Genomic DNA, 26,928 nt, shown 5'->3' with positions numbered 1-26,928 from the left:
TAACATAAACCAATACTTAGCGTTTAGAATAAAAGTGAAAGTGTGTGGGAAGAGTGTTAGTTGCTCAGGCGTGTCGAGTTCTTTGCAATTCCATGGACTGGAGCCCACCAAGCTCCTTAGTCCATGGGATTTCCCAGGCAAGAATACTGGAGTGGATAGCCATTCCATTCTCCAGGGTCTCTTTGTCTGAATTGTGCAAGTTTTCCACTCTAAAGCTGAGTGGAGTTTTTCTGGTCCCCACTTTTTATATTGACATCAGTTAGTTCTCTGCATTGACCAAAGTTCATGAATCTGTAGCAGTACCAAATAGTGAGCTCTTGAACTGTTTAAAGATGTTATATAAGCATCTTATACTTTAACTAGAAGATTGTAGACCAATCTATAACCCAAAAATGAGAATAAAGAAGCCAATACAATTTATTTGCAATGGTAGTAGAGAAACCCACTGCCTTATATGGTAAATGGAGAACCTACCATATTTGACTTCCGTCTGCAGATTCTAAGGGAGCCTAAGTATGGCACCGCTGACTCCATGGACATGAGTTTGAGCAAACTCCAGGAGATAGTGAAGGACAGGGAAGCCTGGCGTGCTGCAGCCCATGGGGTTGCAAAGAATCAAACATGACTTAGCAACTGATCAACAACAAAGTAAAGAGGGAAACTTGATTATGGAAATCTTCCTGAAGAAGGTTGGAAATTTCTGGCAACATCTAAACTATTGATTTTCCTGAGACTAATTAGTACTATTGAGGTAACTGGGAAGCATAGGATCTAAACTTTATCTTACATTATCATGAAGACATAGATTTTTCTTTAGACTGATAGCATTTCCACATAAGCACATATGAAATTAACTTTGCTTCAATTGCAATCTCTCTATTCCCTTAAATCTTTCTATTTAAGTAGTTATCAAGTTGCATGTTATCTCCACAGTTACAGATTTATAGTAAATCTACAAAACATACAGATTAATTTTTATATAGAAGTAACATGTTAACACAAAAAAACCAACCTCTAATAAAACAGTAAGGTATGTTTATTTCCCCTTTTCTGAGTAAGGCCTATGGCAGAGCCTTAGTGTAAACACAGAAAACCTAGAACTTTTTTCAGAAACAGGATTATTTTACCCTTTCAAATGTTAAAAAGCACAAAATCAGGCCTATCGCATTTCTTTGCTTTTGCTTTTCTAGTTATAAAATGTTTTCAAAATGCCAAATATAGGATCTTGTTTTTTTGCATAGTGCATGGGCTAAATTCAGCTGTCATGGAGCTTCTGTGCCTGAGTGGTAATTTTACAGTAGTGATAACAACAGCTGGAGCTTCTGGAAATGCCTTCAATATCAGTTCCTTCTTTCTTGCTTCAGTTTGCATTTTGATTCTGTCTTTAATGACTCCAGGTCTGACAGTGGCAGAGTCAGGGCACATTGCTGACTCCACCCAACAGAGCAGGTTAAGACTGTAAATCTCAGGGCACATACTGCTTTCAGACTTTTTGTTTGAACATCTAGACATCTTTTGTTTAGATGTTTCTCTGCTGTAATTACAGGTGAGCTTGCACTCTAGGTTCCTTTATGCTCAGGGGAAATATGTGTGTTTGAGAGGCATTGTCACTCTGGGCTTATAGTCACTCCTATCAAGGCTTTATTATTCCCCAGATTTCAGTCAATTCAGCTCTTTACTAGAGAAATCATTAGTTTGATAAAGTCAAATGGAAAGTGTGATCCCTGGGCTCCACACTTTCCATTTACTAAAGAGCAAGCAAACAGGAAAGATTGAAGGCAGGAGGAGAAGGGGACGACAGAGGATGAGATGGTTGGATGGCATCACTGACTCGATGGACCTGAGTTTGAGCAAGCTCCAGGAGATGGTGAAGGACAGGGAAGCCTGGTGTGCTGCAGTCCATGGGGTCACAAAGAGTCGGACATGACTGAACAACTGAACAACAACAACAAAGCAAACAGGAAATCCAGAGTAGTTTCCTAATATGACTTGCTTCTTGGTTAAAGTTGATGCTGTATTAATATGGGATCTAACTGTTCAGCCAACTAAGAGATCAAGCTGTTATATGTGCTCAGTCACTCAGTCACATTGGACTCTTTGCAACCCAATGGACTGTAGCCCACCAGGCTCTTCTTGTCCATGGAATTTTTCAGGCAAGGATACTGGAGTGTGTTGCCATTTTCCTCCTCCAGGGGATCTTCCCAACCCAGGGATCGAATCAGTGTCCCCTTTCATCTCCTGTATTGGTGGGCAGGTTCTTACCACCTACCACCACCTGAGAAACCCAAGCAGTTCCATATAGATTATTATAAATTTCTCTCTTAGCAGTGCATTATTTTATCACATGTACATGAAAAGTAATCTTTTTATTGGCTATTTTATATCATGCTAGGCTATTAAAATTATTTTTTCTTGTTCTTCCCTTGCTTCCTCCCTTCTTTCCTCTTTCTTTCTTTCTCTTTCATCTCAATTTCAAACACTCTAGCTTTGGGAGTATATTGATTTCCAGAATTAGTGGCGGGATGTTTGAATGCCATCAGGTCAACATTATCTAGTGTTAGAAGTGAAGAAGTGAAGTCACTCAGTCATGTCCGACTCTTTGCGACCCATGGACTATAGCCTACCAGGCTTCTCTGTCCATGGGATTTTCCAGGCAATAGTACTGGAGTGGATTGCCATTTCCTTCTCCAGGGGATCTTCCCTACCCGGGGATCGAACCCAGGTCTCCTGCATTGTAGACAGACGCTTTACCATCTGAGCCACCAGGGAAGTCAAGTCAGGTTCAAATATACCAATTCATAAAAACCTTAGCTCAATCAAATTAGTAAGCAGAAAGTTTTCTAAATATATTAAACAGGATATATGTTTGACAATATAATAAATTTCTAATAAATGTTTTCTATTATGATTATTTATAAGCTGAGTTACCTAGGCCTTGACTTCAAATATTACTCAGCTTCAATTTTTTCCGAAACTTGAAAACTACATTGTTATCCATGGGATTTTGTTAAATCTTTTTCTTCAGATATTATCCATCAGTAAATAAGCATTGATTTATATCCTTAAGCAAAATAAAAACAGGCTACAAGTATGGAGTTGAGAAGTATTATGATTCCCATTTTACAGACTAGATAGACAGAGGCACAACTTGGGAGGGGCTCAGGTCTGGCTACCTAGACCAGGGAACTGCCTCCAGTACTCTCTACTCCAGTACTTCCAGGGGTTTATGGAACATTAAAGTAGGTATAATTGCAGGTCCAAGCTAGAACTGAAAATGTTTTTTTTTTCTTTTTTGTCCACCATCTACTATCACCTTATTTCATTAAAGCAAGTCTATTTATCACCAGAAACATAGGAAGGGAATAGTTTCAAAATAAATGGCAGTCTTTAAGTTAAATAAATTCAGAGCTATGAAAAATGGACTTCATTGCTCTTACTCTACTTACTTTCTTGGGGATGGTACTGCTGCTCTGTCCTCAGCTGTGAGATCTGGTATGATTTTGGGAAGAACATAGAATTTTTGACACCATACTGTCCTGAAATTAAATCTTTGTTTTCCTATTCAGTAGCTAAACGGCCGTGTGAAACCAGCTTAACTCTTCCAAATGTCTGCTTCTTTGCTTCCAGAAAAGGAGAGACTAAACCTAGCTCTCAGTTAAGTTGTCCTGAATAAAATAGATAGAATATTGAAAGTATCTAGAACTTTGGCATGAACAAATAAAACCTAGAAAACTTCACAACGTTGCTTGCATTTTCAGAGGATCACACAGAGTGTGGACACTGCAAATAACTTTAGTACATCTTCAGAGGAACATATGTGTAAAGTATGGTACACACAACTATGAAAAATTATGTAGTTATTAAGAGGAATGAATTAGAGAGTTGTCTTTTCACCCATTGACTTACTTTTCAGGTGAAAACACAGATTGCAAAGGAATGTGTATAGTATAGTATAATACAATCCCATTGTGTAAAGAGCATTGCTGCTGCTGCTGCTAAGTCGCTTCAGTCGTGTCTGACTCTGTGCGACCCCAGAGACGGCAGCCCACCAGGCTCCTCCACCCCTGGGATTCTCCAGGCAAGAACACTGGAGTGGGTTGCCATTTCCTTCTCCAATGCATGAAAGTGAAAAGTGAAAGGGAAGTCGCTCAGTCGTGTCCGACTCTTAGCAACCCCGTGGACTACAGCCTACCAGGCTCCTCCATCCATGGGATTTTCCAGGCAAGAGTACTGGAGTTGAGGTGCCATTACCTTCTTAAGACAAGCCATAGGCATGCATTTATGTTTGGAATATTTATGAGAACTGGGAAAATTAGAGAAAGATGTATTCACTCACTTCATCAACATCATATACTCACCTGAGTGCCGACTTGTCAGCAAGCTATTTATTTCCTACTGGGGCCATTCAAAACTGTTCATCTGCCTTCTACCCACATCTGTCTTAGTTCCTTCTATCCCCTTTCCTGTTCTGTTTTTTTTTCCCATTGTGCTTATCATCTCTGATATAATGTTAGTTTACTTATTTATTTTTATTTTTTTATTTTTTCCATTTTTTTTTAATTTTCCTTTACAATTCTGTATTGATTATTTGTCTTCCTCCACTAGAATGGAAGCTCCAGGAAGGCAGGTATTTTTGTCTCTTTAGTTGGCACACCAAAAGCACACCTTTGTCATAATAGCGTCTGACAAAAAGTGGATAATCAACACATATTTGTTGAATCAATACAACAAAACCATTGTGGATGCTGATTTTAGAAGAAGAGGGTGGTGGTGGGGTGATACGACTACAGTTGACTTTATTTTATAGAGCTGGCTGTGTTTGCATTGTGTGAAAATATACAAAGTGCTTCTGAACTCTGAAAGAATGACATGATAATTTATTAAAGAGCAGAACACGTAGTATACTTCCTGGCATTATGCGATGCTCAGTGAATGACTTCCTTTCCTCCCCCACACACTCCTCCTCATCCTTGGTTCTGCAACACATAGGCTTTTTGCCTCTGTGCCCAGGAAAGGATTGCCTGTCTCTTTTAAAATTCGTGTGAATTCGTAATAACCTGTTTGATCTTCCCAGGTGGCGCTAGTGGTAAAGAATCTTTGCCAGTGCAGGAGACATAAGAGACGTGGGTTTGATCCCTGGGTTGGGAAGATCCCCTGGAGCAGAATCCACTCCAGTATACTTGCCTGGAGAGTCCCATGGACAGAGGGACATGGTGGGCTATGGTCCATGGGGTCACAAAGAGTCAGACACGACTGATGTGACTTAGCACACACACGTAATAACCTGTCCAACTACTTGAAGGTGGTTTGCATTTAACTGTACAACAGATTTGTTTCCTTCCAATGACATGATGAATCTCTGGGGCAGGCTGGGGTTAAATTTAGCTTACAGGGTAGCAAAGCGATGAGAGAGAAAACCAGGGAGGCAATGAACAGATTGAGGGGGAGGAAAAGGTGGCTGTGGGCTGGAGACTGCAGATGCTGAAGGCTGGACCTTTAACAACCACTGAGGTTGTCTTGTTATTAGGAGCAAGAAGATTGGTGTGGACCAATGAGAGGGAATAATGGATTTCTTGTGCCCATTTATGAGACCTCCTGGTTATCACAGAGTCCACTGTGAGAACATGTATTTTACTGCCTTCAAGGTACATACAGATGAGGGAATTGAGACCTCGGGAGCTCGTCATCCTAGCTCTTGCACAGACATTTCAAACACTGGCTATACTAGTGGAAAGTGCCACTCACTATTCCTTCTTTCCAGGAGAACAGGTGTGTAGTTTTCAGAGCCTGGACTAACGTACACACAGTTCTAAGTCCCTGGGCTTCTAAGAAAGTAGCCACTTCTAGGGAGTAGTTAGTATCTTAATGGTTCTGAACCTACCAAGGAAATGTAGGTGGTACGGGAAACACCCTTTACTGATGAAAGAACTGAAATATGATTGCAGGTCTAGAGGGTTAATCCTGCTAGGCTGAGCTGAGCGATCCTGTGAGATGTCACAGGACATCAACTCTGGGTCCAGGCTTGTGGACTTGAATGTGAGTTAAGTGATCACTAGGGAAGCATAACACGAAAGGGACTTTCACAAGTCTCTGCTTCCTTATCCGCTCGAAAAGGTTGTCTCACTAGTGAATCCCTTGACAACTGGTATTTCGTACCAGCCTAAACGTTTGGAGCTTTTGTGCTTTATTTAAATCTGCTTGTGTTTCTCTGTGGGCCCTGTGAATGCCAGCCTGGAAAGAATAGGTAGCTTAGAAATGATATTCTCCGCATCTCCGCCACCAGGCTGAAAAGGAAGAGAATGTCAAGATCTGCTGCAAAGGGTAATAAATTTGATCAGCAGAAAACGCTCGTGGGTGAGAACAGAGGGGCAGGAAGCAGCAGTACTGTGGCTGCTGAGGCAAAACTGAATGTCAGCGCTTAATTGCCAAGCAGGAGGCCATTATGCACTGGCAGAAATTCCCCTGGTGACTTTGTTTGTTTTATAACAAATTATTAAAGCAGTAGGAGAGCAGTGCACTCAGTAGCAAGGCCCTGCCTCTGACGGGCTCCCTCTTACACCCCGCTCCCTCCCTGGACACTGCACCTTCAGGATGCCTGCTTGCCTTTGTGGAGTGGGGCGGAAGGGGCTTATGCCTAGTGCGGGGCACCTCGAGGCTTCTCATCATATATATCTGGATGTGTGGGGATGGGGTTTGGATGGACAGGTCTTATTCCTTTGCCACTAGCTAGCTGTGAGATCTGGAGTGGATTAAGCTGACTGAGTGGGCAGCCATGAGAAGGAGTCTTGCAGACCCCCTACCTTGGGGAGAATAACTAATGCATGGTCCCAGGGCCTAAAAGCCATCACAAGGCGGACACAACCCCAGGAGAAAAGGGACACCTTGGTGACCTTGGCTCATGGAGCTCCCTGGTTGACCATCCTGAAGACCCCGGGGAACCATTCTTTGACTCCACAGCAGTCTGGGGTGCTTTTTCCCTCTCTCCTTCACCCAGGACAGAATCGGCTCACGGTTCCTTGGCTCTCTCAGCTTCCCAGCTCTTTCCCTCTTTACTCTCATTCAGACATTTTCCCTGATAAGATTCTTGTGGTTTTAATCCTAAATAGGCATCTGTTTCTTGGTGGCTCCAGCTCAACACAGCCTCATTTTCCTCATTTATAAGACAGGAGTTATTCCTTTGTGCCCTCTTTGAAGAGGTGTTATAAAGATTAAATGAGACAGTAGATGAGAAACACTGAAAACATTGCCTGGCATTAGCAGTTGATCATGTAAATAGTAGCTGTTCTATTGAGCCACAGCCCAGAAGTTGATGGGAGCCTCTGTTCCTACCTCATGGGCTCTGACATATTGAGAAATCAAACATACATCTGACTTATTTCTAGTATTCTGGAGAATAATGTTTTGTTTTTTTTTTTTTCCCGGGATGATATAGAAATATTCAAGGAAGGTTAAAATTCTTTTTGAAGTACGGAGGAGGGGATTAGTCCTCTGGCTCTTTGAACTCCAAGGGAGCACATCACATCACCTCTCCCAGTGATACCTAAATTTAAGCCATACTTCTCCTCGTGTTCCCTGTTAAAGGAATCAGTAAGCCAGTGGAGGAAACTGGAGAAGGAGGTACTTCATGGGCTGAGTGTGTGTGAGTGTAGACCACCATCCAAGTGCTCATCCTACTGATAAAGCAGATCAGTCTCAGCCTAGCACAGGGGGTGGGAATCTTGTTTTTAATCAGATTTTTTCCAGACACCTGAGAGTCGTAGAAATCTATATTTAATTAAGGAAAATTATATATTTTATATATATATATATATCTTATATATATATATGGAGAAGGCAAAGGCACCCCACTCCAATACTCTTGCCTGGAAAATGCCATGGACGGAGGAGCCTGGTGGGCTGCAGTCCATGGGGTCGCAAAGAGTCAGACACGACTGAGAGACTTCACTTTCACTTTTCACTTTCCTGCATTGGAGAAGGAAATGGCCACCCGCTCCAGTGTTCTTGCCTGGAGAAGCCCAGGGACGGCAGAGTAGAGCCTTGTGGGCTGCCGTCCATGGGGTCGCACAGAGCCGGACATGATTGGAGCAACTTAGCAGCAGCAGTGGTCAAACGAAGAGCTGACTCATTTGAAAAGACCCTGATGCTGGGAAAGACTGAGGGCACAAGGAGAAGGGGATGACAGAGGATAAGATGGTTGGATGGCATCACCGACTCAATGGACATGGATGGGTTTGGGTGAACTCCGGGAGCTGGTGATGGACAGGGAGGCCTCGTGTGCTGTGGTTCATGGGGTTGCAAAGAGTCGGACATGACTGAGTGACTGAACTGAACTGATATAGTGGTCATGTATGGATGTGAGAGTTGGACTATAAGGAAAGCTGAGCACTGAAGAATTGATGCTTTTGAACTGTGGTGTTGGAGAAGACTCTTGAGAGTCTGTTGGACTGCTAGGAGATCCAACCAGTCCATCCTAAAGGAGATCAGTCCTGGGTGTTCATTGGAAGGACTGATGTTGAAGCTGACACGCCAATACTTCGGCCACCTGATGTGAAGAGCTGACTCATTTGAAAAGACCCTGATGCTGGGAGGGATTGAGGGCAGGAGGAGAAGGGGACAGCAGAAGATGAGACGATTGGATGGCATCACTGACCCAATGGACATGGATGGGTTTGGGTGGACTTTGGGAGTCGGTGATGGACAGGAAGGCCTGGCATGCTGTAGTTCATGGGGTCGCAGAGTCAGACATGACTGAGTGAGTGAACTGAACTGATATGTATATCAAGGGCTACATTTTTGCAGGCAAACAGACATTTTGCAAAGGACAACTGGCAAAAACAGAGTCAGGTGATGGTGACCAGCAGTGTTAATATGACCATATCCAGGATTAGGAACATTTTCAAAGTCATCTCTTACCAGCAGTTGTGAAAAATAAATGGATTTATGAAAGGACAGTTAAGCTTTCAGTATAGTTATGCTTTTAAATCTAAGCAAAAGGCTAATCTTTGTACTGTCTTGCTTCAGTCTTTTGGCTTTTCTTTACTTCCACCTTGCTGCTTCACAGACATAATTTTCACCAGAAACAGGTTTTATTTGGTTGTTCTCCCAGTCCAACTGTTTTTCAAATCTATTTGGCTTTTGACCTTGGACCAATCACAGTGTCTGTTTATGCATGCGCCTGCCCAGCAGGATGTTAATAAAAATGCTTTCCATGCACAGGTGGGGAGCAGCCCTTTGCATAACTGTCCTAGAGCCAGATGGTCGGGTGACTTAGCATTCAGTCTAAATGTGTCAGAAACTTTAAACCCAGTTATACATCCATTAGGAAAAGATTCACAGATGCTGGTTCTTCATATTCATTTTGATTCTAATTTGGCAGTTCCAAACAGAACCTAATTGCACTTTTTTTTTTTTCCTCCTCCCAAAGGCAAGAGCTTTCGATTCTCAGGGTGGAAATGCAAGGACTCACAGGTGGCCTGGAAAAGAATTTGGTCATCTCTTGCTTTCATGAATGAGCAAACCAAGGTACAGGGACCATGGCTGGTGGGGCTTCAGAGCTGGTTGAATTTCTCAGGGCTTGTTCTGGCTGTCCTAGAATCTGGGCAGCTGGCTTGCAAAACATCAAGAGGAAATTTCCACTTGAGTCATACAGGGTGACCCACTCTGCCACAATTTGGAATGGGAGAATTCTAGAGCAGTCTGGGAACTTTTAGCTTCACCTGCCCAGCTCCCCCTGGAGAAGACAATGGCACCCCACTCCAGTACTCTTATCTGGAAAATCCCATGGACAGAGGAGCCTGGTAGGCTGCAGTCCATGGGGTCGTGAAGAGTCGGAGACGACTGAGCGACTTCACTTTCCCTTTTCACTTTCATGCATTGGAAATGGCCAGCCACTCCAGTATGCTTGCCTAGAGAATCCCAGAGATGGAGGAGCCTGGTGGGCTGCCGTCTGTGGGGTCACACAGAGTTGGACATGACTGAAGTGACTTAGCAGCAGCAGCAGCAGCCCAGCTCGCCCAGGTGGGAATGAAGTAAGGCTAATAAAGTGATGACTTTCTCTGAAGTGTTCCACAGACTCAGAAAGGGGAGCCAAGAATAGAGTCCACTTGTCCCAGGTATGGTGTTCATTACAGACTAGGCTGCCTTCTTACTGTGTCATATTTGGTGAAATTAATTTTGAAATCATTTTGATCAATATTTTACCAATATGTCATAATTTAGTAATAACATTTAATTCCATCCATAGATACTTAATTTGATCAATTGTTAAGTCTTAATTTTAAATATACTAATTTTTGAATTTTGGTGGGGGCAGAACATTTTAATGTTACCCTCTCCCTTTCTGTGTGCTTTTGCTTATAGCAAAGATTTGTCATTAATTTTTAAGCCAGAAAGAAGTCATATCCTCCTAGGAGGAAGACCTCTGTGCTATAAAAACTGTCTGTTCACTGGGGAAAACAGGCCCTTTGGTAAATTTTCACAAGAGTCATTCCCCTAGCTTTCAAGCTTTTGGGTACAGCTCTGCTTGTCCCATAGAGGCTGGATTAACTGGATTAGACTAACAATCCACATTGTGTCTCAGAGCACTTCTTCAGCACTTCTTCAGCTCAGAGCACTTCTTCAGCACTTCTTCAGCTTGAAACCAGAAGACTCAGCAAGGCAATTCTGGTTGTTTCTTGAAGCTTTAAAAATATTTCATAATGTATGCCTGTGAGCATATGTATGTGTATTTATTTAACATTTATTGAGCACTTTGGGGGGCTTCCCAGGTGGCACTAGTGAAAAAGAACCTGCCTGCCAACACAGGAGAGGGGATTTCAATCCCTGGGTTGGGAAGATCCCCTGGAGGAGGGCATGGCAACCCACTCCAGTATTCTTGCCTGGAGAATCCCATGGACAGAGGTGCCTGAAGAGCTACTGTCTACAGGGTTGCAAAGAGACACAGTTGAAGCAATTTACCATTCATGCACTCACTGAGTACCTTATACTGTACCAGACACTGAACTAAGTACATTGTTTGGCTCACCCTTAGGAGAATGTGTTATTTTCACCATTTTAAGGATAAAGAAACTGAGGCCTTTGAGAGAGTAGGTGACTTATTTAAAGTTGCATGGATAATAAGTGGAAGACTTGGTCTTTTGAGTTCCAAACCCACATTTTCAAGCTGAGTGCTCTGCTTTCTTTTTTGAAGGAGGCATATCCTGTCTCATATTCAGGTCTGGAGTTCTCAGAGGGAGCTTTCCAATTTCTCAACCTTTAAAAATCACTTAATCTTCCACAAAGAAAGCAGGTACCCACCTTCTTCTGCCTACTGTGTCCAGAAAAGATAAGGATTCTGTTCTTGTCAGAACCAATTGCTTTAGTGCTTTTTTTCATCTGTTTTCTAGGAGCAAAGGAGATCTTTAACCAAAGCATTAATCTCACAGAAAACCTACCTCTGAACTGAGGGGAAATTTGATTTTTCCCTTTAGTCTAATCTCTCTTAAAAAATGATGGATGAGCCTGTATACTTATGAGCTGTCGCTTCTCACATCTTGAATTTTCCTGTGCAGAGAGGTAATCTTCTAAGCTGAGGTTCCATTAGTTAGGAATCTCCTAAGAGCAAAATTCTCACAGAATTAGTATACTTCACTTTGTCTTGTGGATCTAAATATTTAGTGACTACAGAAATAATTTACTAAGAAATGAACCTTTGACAAACAAAAGAAGAAATGGGCAGGTAATGAAAATCATTTCAAAAATGATTCTGAGATTGTTTCAGCTGTTTCTGCTGTATTATAGGTTAGCACAGATTTGTTTGGTAAGATTAAGTTACATTGTTTCTGTATTTACAAAATTGTAATAATATCCCTATTTTAAAGTAGCCCAACATGCTCTGTTATGAAAGGTATGTACAGTTCAATAATAGAAATGTTCATTAAATATTAATATTAAAGTAATAGAGTAAAAAAAAAGATATGACAATATTGAAAAGTACCAAAAATGTATTTAGTAAAATTCAACAGTCATTCCTAAGAAATAATATTGAAAGGAGGAAGAGAAAGACCCTTAGCATACAAGCTCACGATTCAGAAATTAATGTGAAATACAGTTAGTAGTGGGGCTTTTCCAGTGGCTCGGAGGTAAAGAATCTGCCTGCGAAGCAGGAGGCACAGGAGACATGGGTTCGATCCCTGGGTTGGGAAGATCCCCTGGAGGAGGACATGGCAACCCACACCAGTATTCTTGCCTGGAGAATCCCTTGGACAGAGGAGACTGGTGGGCTCCAGTCCATAGCGTCTCAAAGAGTCACACACAACTGAAGTGACTTAGCACTCATGCACAATTAACAGTAAAACATGAAAAGAATTCCATTATAGTAAGCCCAACACTAGACTGATCACTGTCAATGCTGCTTTTTAAGTTAGCCTGAACTTTTGGGTGGGGGAAAGCATACATAATCATAGGCATACTGTGTGTTTGGTTTATAAGCCAGAGAAACAGCAGTTTTGGTGGTCTCAGTATGTTTACAAATGCAGCAGTTCATGAAGGACCTATGAAGGGTCATGAAATTGGGGGCATCATCAGATTGGATGTTGGGATCAGCTCCTCACTACTCCCAGCCTTGAAAGGGCCCCTGACAGCTGTTAGGCACCAGTGTGGCTGTGCCTGGTGTAACTACCATTTTGGTTTCCTGTAACAGACATTGCACTTCTGCTTCAGCAACCCTGGTTTAACTTCTCAATAAAGTTATTAATGCCACATCAGTTTCTTAGCCAGTCCGCCTCCTCAGCACACCCACATGCAGTTTTAGCAATGAGATCTAAACAAGTTCCTCACACAGCCCAGCAGAGAGGTGACACAGTGGTTAAGCATCCAAATTCCCTGGAGCCTCACAGTCTGGATCCAAACCTTGGCTTTGCCAGTTACTAGCTGGGTAACTCAGGGCTTATTGTTTAACCCCTCTGTGCTTCAATGTCCTTGTCTGTAAAATGGAAATGACACTATTAATAGTACATAGTTTATAGTTTTGTTATATTAAATGAATTAATGTAAGCAAAGTGCTAGGAAGAGTTAACATGCCTGCTAAAGCTTTCGTAAAATGTGATCCATCCTGGTAATGCAGTGCATTTGTGTAAAATGTATAAACATATCCTCGTACAAATTCTATGAACAACCGACCCTCACTGCCAACAATCCTGCCTGCACCAAGAGTCAGGTCAAGCCACTTCTCACCATGTTCCAGCCACAGAGCATGCTAACAGTTGTCTAGTCTAACTCCCTCATTCTACAGATGAGGAAGCTGCAAGCTAGAGGTGAAGTAAGCTTGCCCTAGCTCACAAAGTTAATTGTAGCCAGTTCAGAGCTCATGTGTCTTTGGTTATATAAAGAACAATCCCAATGTTATTTTATTTCCACTCTTTTAATGAAGTTTATGCTCATAAAACAACAATAATAATGAAATAATGAACAATAAAACCACTCAATCTTACTAGGGTATTTCCCTTAGGGGAGAGTTGAATGTGACATATTTTCTAATTCTAAATTGCTTGGACTATGTAAGCAAACAAAATGATGACATGGCATGTTTGCATTTTCTTTACCACTTAATTCTTGAAGTTCTTGAAACTACAAATGCAAAGTGGAATAGTTCTCTTACCCACATCTCCCTGAGTCTCATACAAGGTCAAACTCTAATATTTGATGAATGTTGAAGGGAGAGTAACTCTGTCACCTACAGTTCATGAAATAAAGTTTAAATTCAGTGATCCAAATCTTGGAACAGAAAAATAAGCCCAGATTTCCTAGTAATAATTCTCTCCAGCCAATAATTCTTCTCAGCCATTCTCTTGGGAATTATCCCAAGAGACACTGTATCATTCCCAGGTCATACTCAATTTGCTCCCATAATTGTCCATTTTGTTTTCACCCTTATTCTCCATTTATAAAATTAAGATGCTAACTTCCAGCCCAAGTTAGTTTTTAAATGCCTTATTTTAAAAGGGCTAGTTTCTAACTGCAGAGAAGGCAATAGCACCCCACTCCAGTACTCTTGCCTGGAAAATCCCATGGGTGGAGGAGCCTGGTGGGCTGCAGTCCATGGGGTCACTAAGAGTTAGACACAACTGAGCAACTTCACTTTCACTTTTCACTTTAATGCATTGGAGGAGGAAATGGCAACCCACTCCAGTATTCTTGCCTGAAGAATCCCAGGGACGGGTGAGCCTGGTGAGCTGCCATCTATGGGGTTGTACAGAGTTGGACATGACTGAAGCGACTTAGCAGCAGCAGCAGCAGCTTCTAACTGATACGTGAATTGGTCTTAAACAGAAGTTGTTTAAATGTCCATGCATGCATGCTAAGTCACTTCAGTCATGTCTGACCCTTTGTGACTCCATGAACAGTAGCGCTCCAGGTTCCTCTGTCCATGGGATTCTTCAGGCAAGGATACCAGAGTGGGTTGCCATTTCCTTCTTTAGGGGGTCTTATGTTGCCTGCATTGGCATGTGGGTTCTTTACCACTAGCACCACCTGGAAAACCATTTAATGTCCATAGTGATATTCAATTTAAAGGGACAGGCAAATATTGAAGGATGCTTGCATCCCTGGGATAAAGCCCACTTGGTCATGATGTATGATCTTTTAAATATGTTGTTGGATTCTGTTTGCTAGAATTTTGTTGAGGATTTTTGCATCTATGTTCATCAGTGATATTGGCCTGCAGTTTTCTTTTTTTGTGGTATCTTTGTCAGGTTTTAGGTATTAGGTGTGATGTGGCCTCATAGAATGAGTTTGGCAGTTTACCTTCCTCTGCAATTTTCTGGAAGAGTTTGAGTAGGATAGGTGTTAGCTCTTCTCTAAATTTTTGGTACAATTCACCTGTGAAGACATTTGGTCCTGGGCTTTTGTTTGCTGGATGATTTTTGGTTTCAAATTCCCGTGCTTGTGATGGGTCTGTTAAGATTTTCTATTTCTTCCTGGTTCAGTTTTTGAAAGGTTATATTTGCAAATCAATCAATGTGATACAGCATGTCAACAAATTGAAAGATAAAAACCGTATGATTATCTTAATAGATGCAGAGAAAGCCTTTGACAAAATTCAACATCCTATTATGATAAAACCCTCCCTAAAGCAGGCATAGAAGGAACATTCCTCAGCATAATAAAAGCCATGTATGATAAACCCACAGCAAACATTATCCTAAATGTTGAAAAATTGAAAGCATTTCCCCTAAAGTCAGGAACAAGACAAGGGTGCCCACTCTCACCACTACTATTCAACATAGTTTTGGAAATTTTAGCCAAAGCAATCAGAGAAGAAAAAGAAATTAAAGTAATCCAGATTGGAAAAGGAGAAGTAAAACTCTCACTGTTTGCAGATGACATGATCCTCTACATAGAAAACCCTAAAGACACCACCAGAAAATTACTAGAGCTAATCAATGAATATAGTAAAGTTGCATGATATAAAATTAACACAGAGAAATCCCTTGCATTCCTATACACTAACAATGAGAAAACAGAGAAATTAAGGAAACAGTTCCATTCACCATTGCAAAGAAAAGAATAAAGTACTTAGGAATAAATCTACCTAAAGAAACAAAAGACCTATATATAGAAAACTATAAAATGCTGATGAAAAAAATCAAAGATGACACAAATAGATGGAGAAATATACTATGTTCATGGATCAGAAGAATCAATATAGTGAAAATGAGTATACTACCCAAAGCAATCTATAGATTCAATGAAGTCCCTATAGAGCTACCAATGGTATTTTTCAGAGAACTAGAACAAATAATTTCACAACTTGTATGGAAATACAAAAGAACCTCGAAGAGCCAAAGCAATCTTGAGAAAGAAGAATGGAACTGGAGGAATCAACCTGCCTGACTTCAGACTATACTACAAATCTACAGTCATTAAGACAGTACAGTACTGGCACAAAGACAGAAATATAGATCAATTTCTGTATAGATCAAAATGGAACAAAATAGAAAGCCCAGAGATAAATTCCTGCACCTATGGACACCTTATCTTTGACTCAGGGGGCAAGAACACACAACGGAAAAAAGACAATCTCTTTAACAAGTGGTGCTGGGAAAACTGGTCAACCACTTGTAAAAGAATGGAACTAGAACATTTTCTAACACTGTACACAAAAATAAACTCAAAATGGATTAAAATGGGTCTAAACATAAGACCAGAAACTATAAAACTCCTAGAGGAAAATATAGGCAAAACACTCTCTGACATAATGAAAGGTTGTTGTTGAATTACGACGCTGGGATTCTTGGCCCCTGGAGGAGAAGAATTCAATCCGGGGCCAGAGACGAGGCTTGATCGCTCAGAGCTTTTGTGTAACAAAGTTTTATTAAAGTATAAAGGAGATAGAGAAAGCTTCTGACATAGGCATCAGAAGGGGACAGAAAGAGTACCCCCCTGCTAGTCTTTAGCTGGATGTTATATAGTTATCAGCAGTCTGTTAATGAAAGAAAGGAATGTCTCAAAACTTAGAATGGCACCAGGCCCCTCACCCATAGGATGTATTTTGGGATAATCTTGGCTCCAAATGGTTCATCTTGGGCCATAAAAGGATTAACTTGAATCTTGAAGAAGGGCAGAGCACCATACAAATAGTGTTATTTACATAGATTAGAGGAACAATATCGGAATATAACATACTGGTTTATCAAGTAGGTTTTGAGCCCAAAAGGCGAACCGACTTGAAGACAGAGTTTGGGGTAAATTCATAGTACATTAGCATAGCTTAAGATAAACATTTCCATAAGAAAAAGGCAATGGTTAACTTCAAGTGAAACCAGGTGTCATTATGGCAACACAGAATTTTAAGAGAAACCTCCTTTTAAATTTGTATAGAGAAGGAAAAAATATCACTAGTTTGTTTTTTCCTGCCGCTTAAGAGAGATAAAATGTCTGATACTTGCAGGCTATTTCCTCCATTTGGAGACCCCTGGCCTTCCTGCCTGTTACCCTCTCAATAAATCACAACAAGATCCTCTATGACCCACCTCCCAGAGTAATGGAAATAAAAGCACAAATAAACAAATGAGACCTAATTAAACTTAAAAGCTTTTGTACAACAAAGGGAACTATAAGCAAGGTAAAAAGACAGCCTTCATAATGGGAGAAAATAATAGCAAATGAAGCAACTGACAAATAATTAATCTCAAAAATATACAAGCAGCTCATGCAGCTCAATATCAGAAAAATATATGACCCAATCAAAAAATGGGCCAAAGAACTAAATAGACACTTCCCCAAAGAAGACATACAGATGGCTAACAAACACAGGAAAAGATGCTCAACATCACTCATTATCAGAGAAAGGCAAACAAACAAACAAAAAAACCAATGAGGTACCATCTCACACCAGTTAGAATGGCTGCTATCAAAGTCTACAAACAACAAATGTTGGAAAGGGTGCAGAGGAAAGGGAACTCTTTTACACTTTTGGTGGGAATGCAAACTATGGAGAACAGTGTGGAGATTCCTTAAAAAACTGGAAATAGAACTGCCATATGACCCAGCAATCCCACTGCTGGGCAAACACACTGAGGAAATCAGAATTGAAAGAGACACATGTTCCCCAATGTTCATCACAGCACTGTTTACAATAGCTAGGACATGGAAGCAACCCAGATGTCCTTTGGCAGATGAATGGATAAGAAAGCTGTGGTACATATACACAATGGAATATTACTCAGCTATTAAAAAGAACCCACTTGAATCAGTTCTAATGAGGTGGATGAAACTGGAGCCGATTATACAAAGTGAAGTAAGTCAGAAAGAAAAACACCAATACAGTATATTAGTCCATAATATGGAATTTAGAAAGATGGTAATGATGACCCTATGTGTAGGAAAGCAAAAGAGACACAAATATAATGAACAGACTTTTGGACTCTGTGGGAGAAGGCAAGGGTGGGATGATTTGAGAGAAGAGCATTGAAACGTATATTATCATATATGAAATAGATCACCAATCCAAGTTTGATGCATGAAACACTCAAAGCCGGTGCACTGGGACAACCCTGAGGGATGAGATGGGGTGGAAGGTGGAAGTGGGGTTCAGGATGGGGGACACATGTTCACCCATGGCTGATTCATGTCAATGTATGGCAAAAACCACTACAATACTGTAAAGCAATTAGCCTCCAATTAAAATAAATTAATTAATTTAAAAAAAACAACAACAAAGGGACAAGCAATACTAGCTCTCTGGGAGCAATCCATCATTTATTATTTGTTAATTATAAAGCTGGCTAAAGTAGAAAATTGAAAGCAAGATCTTAAAGATTATCAATTGCATTTATTTCAGATTGAAATCACAAAACACATTAGCCTAATCTCCTGATTCCCTAGAGTAAACAATTTTAAAACTATCACCACAATCCGATGCCAGCCTTGTCAGAAAGAACCTTTGACTTAGTCACTGATGCCTGAAATCTATAATTAAAGAGTCATTCTCTAGGTGGTGGTTAATTTTCACAGTTACCTGGGTTCCTTGACTCCACCTGAGATCTGCTGAGTCAGAATCTGCAGGAGCAGGAATTTATGAACTTAGGGCATTTAGGCATCAGGATTTAGGGCATTTCTCATAAGGATTCCAGATGTTTCTGAGAGTTTTCTACACTTGAGAAGCTCTGCTCTGATTTAAGAATTATATTCTCTTATGAAGGAGCACATCTTATCCTCTGGCAAATTCAAGATAATGAAGCCCTGTAGTTAGCTGTTTACATCTGAACCTATATGATTTTTACATTAGAATTCTGAAGCAAGAGATGTAATGTCACTGAGGAAGAAAGAAGAAAGTACTAACAGGGAAGGCAAACTTCCATAATAGTGCCAAACAATTGGCTTTATACCCACTGGTTTTTTAAAAAAAATTATTGAAGTATAGTCAACTTACAAAGTGATATTAGTTTAAGGTGTACAACACAGTCACTAGTTTTATGGATTACATATCATACAAACTATTGTAAAATATGGACTGTATTCCCTGTGTTATATATCACATCCCTGTAACTTATTTGTTTTATAATTGGTCATTTGTATCTCTTAATCCCCTTCACCTATTTCACCACTCCCCCCCACCCCACTTCTCTTTGGCAACCCACTAGTTTGTTCTTGTATCTGCGAATCTGTTTCTGTTTTGCTATATTTGTCCATTTGTTCTATTTTTTAGATTCCATGTATAATTGAAAGCATACAGTATTTATCTTTGTATGACTTATTTCACTAAGAGTAACATTCCCATCCATCCACATTGTCACAAATAGCATGGCTGAGTAATAGACCACTGTATATATACAATTTAAAAAGAACCAATCAGAACTGAAGAATACAATAACTGAAATGTAAAGTACACTAGAAGGAACTTTGAATGCCAGAAGGGAGTAGAATGATATAGTGAAGTAAGTCAGAAAGAAAAACACCAATACAGTATATTAATGCATATATATGGAATTTAGAAAGATGGTAACAATGACCCTATATGCAAGACAGCAAAAGAGACACAGATGTAAAGAACAGACTTTTGGACCCTGTGGGAGAAGGCGAGGGTGGGATGATTTGAGAGAATAGCATTGAAACATGTATATTATCATATGTGAAACAGATCACCACTCCAGGTTCGATGCATGAGACAGGGTGCTCAGGGCTAATGCACTGGGATGACCCTGAGGGATGGGATGGGGAGGGAAGTGGGAAGGGGGTTCAGGATGGGGGACACATGTACACCCATAGCTGATTCATGTGAATGTATGGCAAAAACCACTACAATATTGTAAAGTAATTAGCCTCCAATTAAAATAAATAAGTTAATTAAAAAAAATAAAGTGCTCAAAGAAAGAAAACCTACAACCAAGGACATTCTACCTGGTGGAGTTATCATTCAGGATTGAGAGAGACATAAAGAGTTTTCCACACAAGCAAAAACTAAGAGTTCATCATCACTAAAGCAGCCTTATAAGAAATATTAAAGGCTTTTTTTTTTAATAAAAAAGAAAAAGCCAAAATAAGAAATCATAAAATAAATAAAGAAAAATATCTCACTGTATACAGTCTTGATGGCAGGGGGCACAAGAGGAAACTAAACTCTGCTCTGTAAATATGCTCCTTTTTTTGAGTTTTGTGATAATTTTCTGGAGTAAAAGTGACTGGATTGCTTAAAATGTATATCTTTGTCAGTATTTATAGCAAAATAGAGGTTTCTTTTTGGAAAAGGACAAGCAGAATTTAAAAAATCATTATGTATGTTTTAAGTGCACTGAAGATGTGAGAACCTGACTGCTTAGGTATATTACATTCTAAAAGTTTTTTTGTTTTTTTTTTTTTTTAGATTAAAAAATATAGTACAGAATAGTTTCTAGGGCATCCTACCTAGTATATAATTTTCTAAATTTGCAATCTTGATATATTAAAATCTAAAACATACATTTCCCATTAGTGATTATGGCAGCCTAGGGTCTTGACTCCCTTTAGACTAGGTTTAGGGTGTGAACCTCTAACACTGAACCTTTAATTAGTGAACCTCTCAATACTGAAACGAGAGAACAGAGATCATACTAGATAATCTAGCACAGGCTTCTCCAGTAACAAATGTGTGGGTGGATAATCAAACATACATTAAGCATCTGTGTCCACTGTAAGAGTATCTCATTATATTTGGACTTTTTATAATATTGAAAACCAGAATTACTTGTACATGATATGTGAGAGTTTCATTTTGGAATGACTTATTGTTCTGTATTTTTAAAAAATTATGTTGCAAGCATGAGTTTATTTAATTTCAGATAATTGTATCCAAATTCAAAAATTTCAACAGATCACAAAATGATGAATGCAGTTGTAGGCTTTATCATCTAAAATAACTTTTCTTTACATGATAAAGAATGGGAAAATGTCTCTTCAATTTTTAATTCTCTCCTTACTTTATAACTTGTATTGACATTCCTTTGAATCACACAAAATATTAAATGATAAACTACAGAGCTGAATTGTAAATCAAAACCATTGAAATGACTTGAAACAATATAATAAAGAATAAATAGATAAGTGGATGAATACATGGATGGATGGATTTTAAGCAGAAGAAAAACACAATATCTTTCATATTTCATAAATATCACTTTACTGATAGCACAAAAAATGGATGCAAAAAGAAATTAGAAAGATCAATAAAAGAATCACTTGGTAAAGAATGAACAGTGTTTCCCTAAAACTGGTGGTACAATAAGATTTTGAGCAAGAGGACTCACTAGTGGCCCCACTGATAGGTAACCTTAGTCTGTACTCTAGAGATGTAAGGACCAGTGTTTATATTTTACAGCAACCATTAGGTTCTCGTAGTGAATTAGTGGTATGTAAAGGATTTTAATACAGGTTTCTCTGACTCTAAAATCAGCCCAATTTTGGTGTGCTTTTGTGTGTTTCACATTCCGCAGAGATCAAATTGCCAACATCCGTCAGATCATCAAAACAGCAAGAGTTCAAGAAAACCATCTATTTCTGCTTTATTGACTATGCCAAAGCCTTTGACTGTGTGGATCACAATAAAGTGTGGAAAATTCTGAAAGAGATGGGAATACCAGACCACCTGACTTGCCCCTTGAGAAACCTGTATGCAGGACAGGAAGCAACAGTTAGAACTGGACATGGAACAACAGACTGGTTCCAAATAGGAAAAGGAGTACATCAAGGCTGTATATTGTCAGCCTGCTTGTTTAACTTATATGCAGAGTACATCATGAGAAATGCTGGGCTGGAAGAAGCACAAGCTGGAGTCAAGATTGGCGGGAGAAATATCAGTAACCTTAGATATGCAGAAGACATCACTCTTATGGCAGAAAGTAAAGAGGAGCAAAAAAGCCTCTTGATGAAAGTGAAAGAGGAGAGGGAAAAAGTTGGCTTAAAGCTCAACATTCAGAAAACGAAGATCATGGCATCTAGTCCCATCACTTCATGGGAAATAGATGGGGGAACAGTGGAAACAGTGTCAGACTTTATTTTGGGGGGCTCCAAAAGCACTACAGATGGTGATTGCAGCCATGAAATTAAGATGCTTACTCCTTGGAAGGAAAGTTATGACCAACCTAGATAGCATATTCAAAAGCAGAGACATTACTTTGCCGATTAAGGTCCATCTAGTCAAGGCTATGGTTTTTCCTGTGGTCATGTATGGATGTGAGAGTTGGACTGTGAAGAAAGCTGAGTGCCGAAGAATTGGTGCTTTTGAACTGTGGTGTTGGAGAAGACTCTTGAGAGTCCCTTGGACTGCAAGGACATCCAACCAGTCTATCCTAAAGGAGATCAGCCCTGGGATTTCTTTGGAAGGAATGATGCTAAAGCTGCAACTCCAGTACTTTGGCTACCTCATGTGAAGAGTTGACTCATTGGAAAAGACCCTGATGCTGGGAAGGATTGGGGGCAGGAGGAGAAGGGTACAACCGAGGATGAGATGGCTGGATGGCATCACTGACTCTATGGACGTGAGTTTGAGTGAACTCCAGGAGATGGTGATGGATAGGGAGGCCTGGCGTGCTGCGATTCATGGGGTTGCAAAGAGTCGGACATGGCTGAGCAACTGAACTGAACTGATACATTGTATGGCATTCTAATTAAACCCTGGGAATTGGTGAATCCTTTAGTTTTAGTCGCTTATACCTTACTATAGGAGCCTCTCAGGTGGGGGGCTAGTGATAAAGAACTTACCTACCAATGCAGGAGACATAAGAGACACAGGTTCAATCCCTGGGTCAGGATGATCTCCTGGAGGAGGGCATGGCAACCCATTCCAGTATTTTTGCCTGGAGAATCCCATGGACAGAGGACCCTGGTGGGCTACAGTCCATGGGATCGCAAAGAGTCACACACAACTGAAGTAACTTAGCACACACACCTTACTACATGTACCCACTGCAAAAAAGAATGATGTGACTACCTAACATAAAATTTTACTGAAAATAGTATGATTCTTTAATGTAAATAATGAAAATTGTATCAAACAGTAATATTAGTCTGAGCTTGGCAGTTAATTCTGTTAATCAGAGTGAATGTTAAGTAAAAATATGTCTGAATGTCTATTGTAAAATAAATAAAATATGTGGAGAGATTTTCTCTGGGATCAAAAGTGAAAGGCTATAATCAGATATGAATTTTTCAATGTTTGAGTTATTTAAGAAAAATAATATTCCTGTTCTGAAGGAGTAGCTGAGAAACATTTATTGCACCAGTGATTTCTTTGCTCTATGAAATTATGTGAGTACATGCCCTTTATTGAGCAGATTTATATTATGGTAATATCATTATTTTTGTCATGAATATAATTATTCAGAGCTAGTCTTTCAGTCATGACTAATTTTGTACTATGGTGACTCATATGTCTCACCATTAAATAAGGAAATGTGTACTTTCAGATTCTTTCAAGATAACTAAAGCTAAAGACTCACATAGTTAAATTTTAGTTTTATTTCTGTTTATTAGATATGCTGAGTTAAATATTATAAATGTAACATATGAACTGTTTTGGCATTATTTAAAAAGATAAAGTGGGAATTGACCATCCCAGAGGTCTCTGTGCAATGTTAGCTTTCAGGTTTACCTTCTCCAACTTAGAGTCTCGTCTTGGTGGATAAATTGCCAATGTCATGACTCAGTCATACAGACTGGCCTTGAAACTGGATCATACATTTTGTAACTCTAACAAAAAGTGAGCCCTTTGGACTGATCTGCCCTGCCCTAAGAATCAAGGGTGTACCAGAGTGTTAAGTTGCTCAGTCATGTCTGACTCTCTAGGACCCCATGAACTATATAGACCATCAGGCTCCTCTGCCCATGGAATTCTCCAGGCAAGAATATTGGAGTGTAGCCACTCCCTTCTCCAGGGGATCTTCCCGACCCAGGGATTGAACCCAGGTCTCCTGCATTGCAGGCAGGTTCTATACTGTCTGAGCCACCAGGGAAACTCAGAAGTACCCCACCCCCCAATCACCAAAAGAAAAGAGACACCGATTTCCACTCTGGTGGAAACTGCCTCAAATGGCAGGGGTTTCCCATGAATCTGTGAGAGTGAAAGAGTATCAATTTCTCAGAGCCTCTCTGAAGAGTTAGAATAAATTATACTGACTTCTATATGGGCTTCTCTTGTGGCCCAGCTGGTAAAGAATGCTCCTGCAATGTGGGAGACCTGGATTCAATCCCTGGGCTGGGAAGATCTCCTGGAGAAGGGAAAGGCTACCCACTCCAGTATTCTGGCCTGGAGAATTCCATGGACTGTATAGCCCTTGGGGTCACAAAGAGTCGGACACGACTGAGTGACTTTCACTTCACTTCACTTCATACCTAAAAAACAAGAGAGCATGGAGACAGATTATCAAGGGAACTGCACTAGTTAATGATGCCCAGTCATTTAGTGGCATCTCAACTACCGGCAGAGCATCTGCTGGGGTCCTCCCAGTTCGGCTTCAAGGTTCCAAGGGCTGTAGACATTTGGTTGCTATGGGGCATCGGTGAGCAAACCAAAAACTAAACTGAAGAATCTTGAAGCATAGAAACTGACCAGCATTTCTTCCCTCTATTGAATGATACTATTTCATCATATGGACCTGGGTAAAATTCCAGTTCTGCCATAGGATATTTGTCCTATGACAAGTGTCTCAAATACTCATGTATAAAATAGAAGTAATAATAATGCCTGACTGTCTCATTAGGTCTGCTAGGTTCAGGCTGGCATAAAACCTATACAAAAGAAATGCATAATTAGTGTTAGCTTCCATTTTATTTTTTTTTTATTTTTTTAGCTTCCATTTTAACAGAGGGATAATATATCAACAGAAAAGCAAGGGATTCTCATGCCTGAAGTTTGGTTTAAATTTCAAGAAAATTTTGAGATTCATGAAAGATGATGAAATTATAATAAACATTTTGCAATATACTGTCTAATGAGTAAAAGTCACTTTGATAAAGTAAAGTTGCAAAATGACTCTCATAATGGGATTTTTTTTTAAAGAATGGATCTAGGTAGCCACCAGACTGACTTCTGCTGTCTATTGAGTAACTCTATCAGTAAAGTTTGATTATCAAGGGAACTGTCTTTACTCCAATACTTTGGCCACCTCATGAGAAGAGTTGACTCATTGGAAAAGACTCTGATGCTGGGAGGGATTGGGCGCAGGAGGGGAAGGGAACGACAGAGGATGAGATGGCTGGATGGCATCACCGACTTGATGCACATGAGTTTGGGTGAACTCCGGGAGTTGGTGATGGACAGGGAGGCCTGGCGTGCTGCGATTCATGGGGTCACAAAGAGTCGGACACGACTGAGTGACTAAAATGAACTGAACTGAATTGATCAGTAAAGTCAGGAGTATTAATTATTTGCTTAAATCTGTTTTAAATAATATTGACTCATATTATTAATAATACTAGATACTTAGAATAGGGATAAGACTTTACATGTGGAAATTGTGTAATAGGTAAATAGCAATCTGACATCTGCAGGTGGCTCTCTGGTTACAGGTTAGAATTTTTCCCTGTTTTCCAAGACTCAGTAATGGGACCCATTATTTGATGCTTTAGTCATTTCTGCTCTATTTTAGAATCATTGCCTATGGACTGCTTAATGATCCAGGGAAACTCTGCTCAGCCAAGAAATAGGAAAAACACTTGTGCAAGTGTGGTACGAGCTCTTAGAGGTGCTGAAATTTTGTCCCAATACACTGATAATGAAGTCCAGAGACTTATTCTAAATCACACAGAGAATTAGTAGGCAGGTTTCTTGCCCATTAGTCCAGGTATATCTGCCACAGACATCCTGTTACTTCTTGTTTAGTGGGTCCAGAGTAAAGACTCTGAATATGGCCACCTTCACCCACTGTGTAAATTTGCCTGGTCATCACTGAATTTAAGTGCTGAGAATTTGAGTCTGCAACAGACCTCATCTCACATTGTGAGTTAGCTAGGCACCAGGCATCCTAATGTGGAACTGAAGATTCTTTTTTATCTAAGCATTGTTATGTATGAGTTCTCAACACTTGATCATGCAGTAGGCTGATTAAGTCCCTACTGAAGGCATCAGCACAGTTATGGTCCAAGAAATGGAAAGAATTCATCTTCATTTTGTATATACTTATCTAAACTGTTTGTAGTGAGAAAAACTAAAGGGTTTATTTTAATTGTTGGATGTAGAGAAAATGTGTGTCATTCAAAAAAGGCAATGTATAATCTTGAATCCTGTGTAAGGGAATCATAATCTTTACAGTAATTAGGTCCTAATAAAACCTAGTGGTATTTCATGTCAGTTCAGTTCAGTTCAGTTCAGTCGCTCAGTTGTGTCCTACTCTTTGCGACCCCATGAATCGCAGCACGCCAGGCCTCCCTGTCCATCACCAACTCCTGGAGTTCACTCAGACTCATGTCCATCGAGTCAGTGATGCCATCCAGCCATCTCATCCTCTGTGTCAACTATACGTTAAAAAGTTTTTTTCTCGGTAGGTCTGTGGACCAATCCCATGTAGAACATTATCTACCTGGGAAAATTCATCCCAAGCCCCAATCAATCAATTTACAACTTTGCTAAACTACTAAAAAGTTAATGACTCCCTCTAACCTATAGGATACTTTATCTTTTCAATTCGAATGACTTGAAATTACTCAAAGAAGCAAGATACAACTTGATTTTTCATTCCAAAGTGAATAAAGTTAGTTATATAAGAAAAATCTATTCAAATCCAATTGTCAAGAAATTATATTTCTTGTATAAGATTGATTGTTACTGTACAAATGTATGTCTTTAGAATTGTATTGTTCTCATCCAAAGACACAATTCTCTTTTCTATATAGTGCCCTAAAAGTTCAATTTGAAAAAGAAGACTGAATTTAAATGGTTTCTTGTTTTGTTTTAAAAACTGTTCTCTGACATAATTGGAA

The 26,928-nt window shown here is 39.9% G+C and overlaps 1 non-coding gene across 1 annotated transcript; it reads right to left on the bottom strand.

Annotated features, from left to right (window-relative positions):
• Positions 1-2,697: 2,697 nt before the first annotated feature.
• On the bottom strand, positions 2,698-2,769 carry TRNAC-ACA. The gene has a single exon. It is a non-coding gene; the product is annotated as a tRNA-Cys (tRNA).
• Between the last annotated feature and the right edge of the window lie 24,159 nt (positions 2,770-26,928).

Source organism: Oryx dammah, unplaced genomic scaffold (assembly GCF_014754425.2).
Source record: "Oryx dammah isolate SB20612 unplaced genomic scaffold, SCBI_Odam_1.1 HiC_scaffold_16, whole genome shotgun sequence".
In the NCBI taxonomy this organism is placed as follows: Eukaryota; Metazoa; Chordata; class Mammalia; order Artiodactyla; family Bovidae; genus Oryx; species Oryx dammah.
This window is presented reverse-complemented; position numbering and strand designations above follow the sequence as displayed.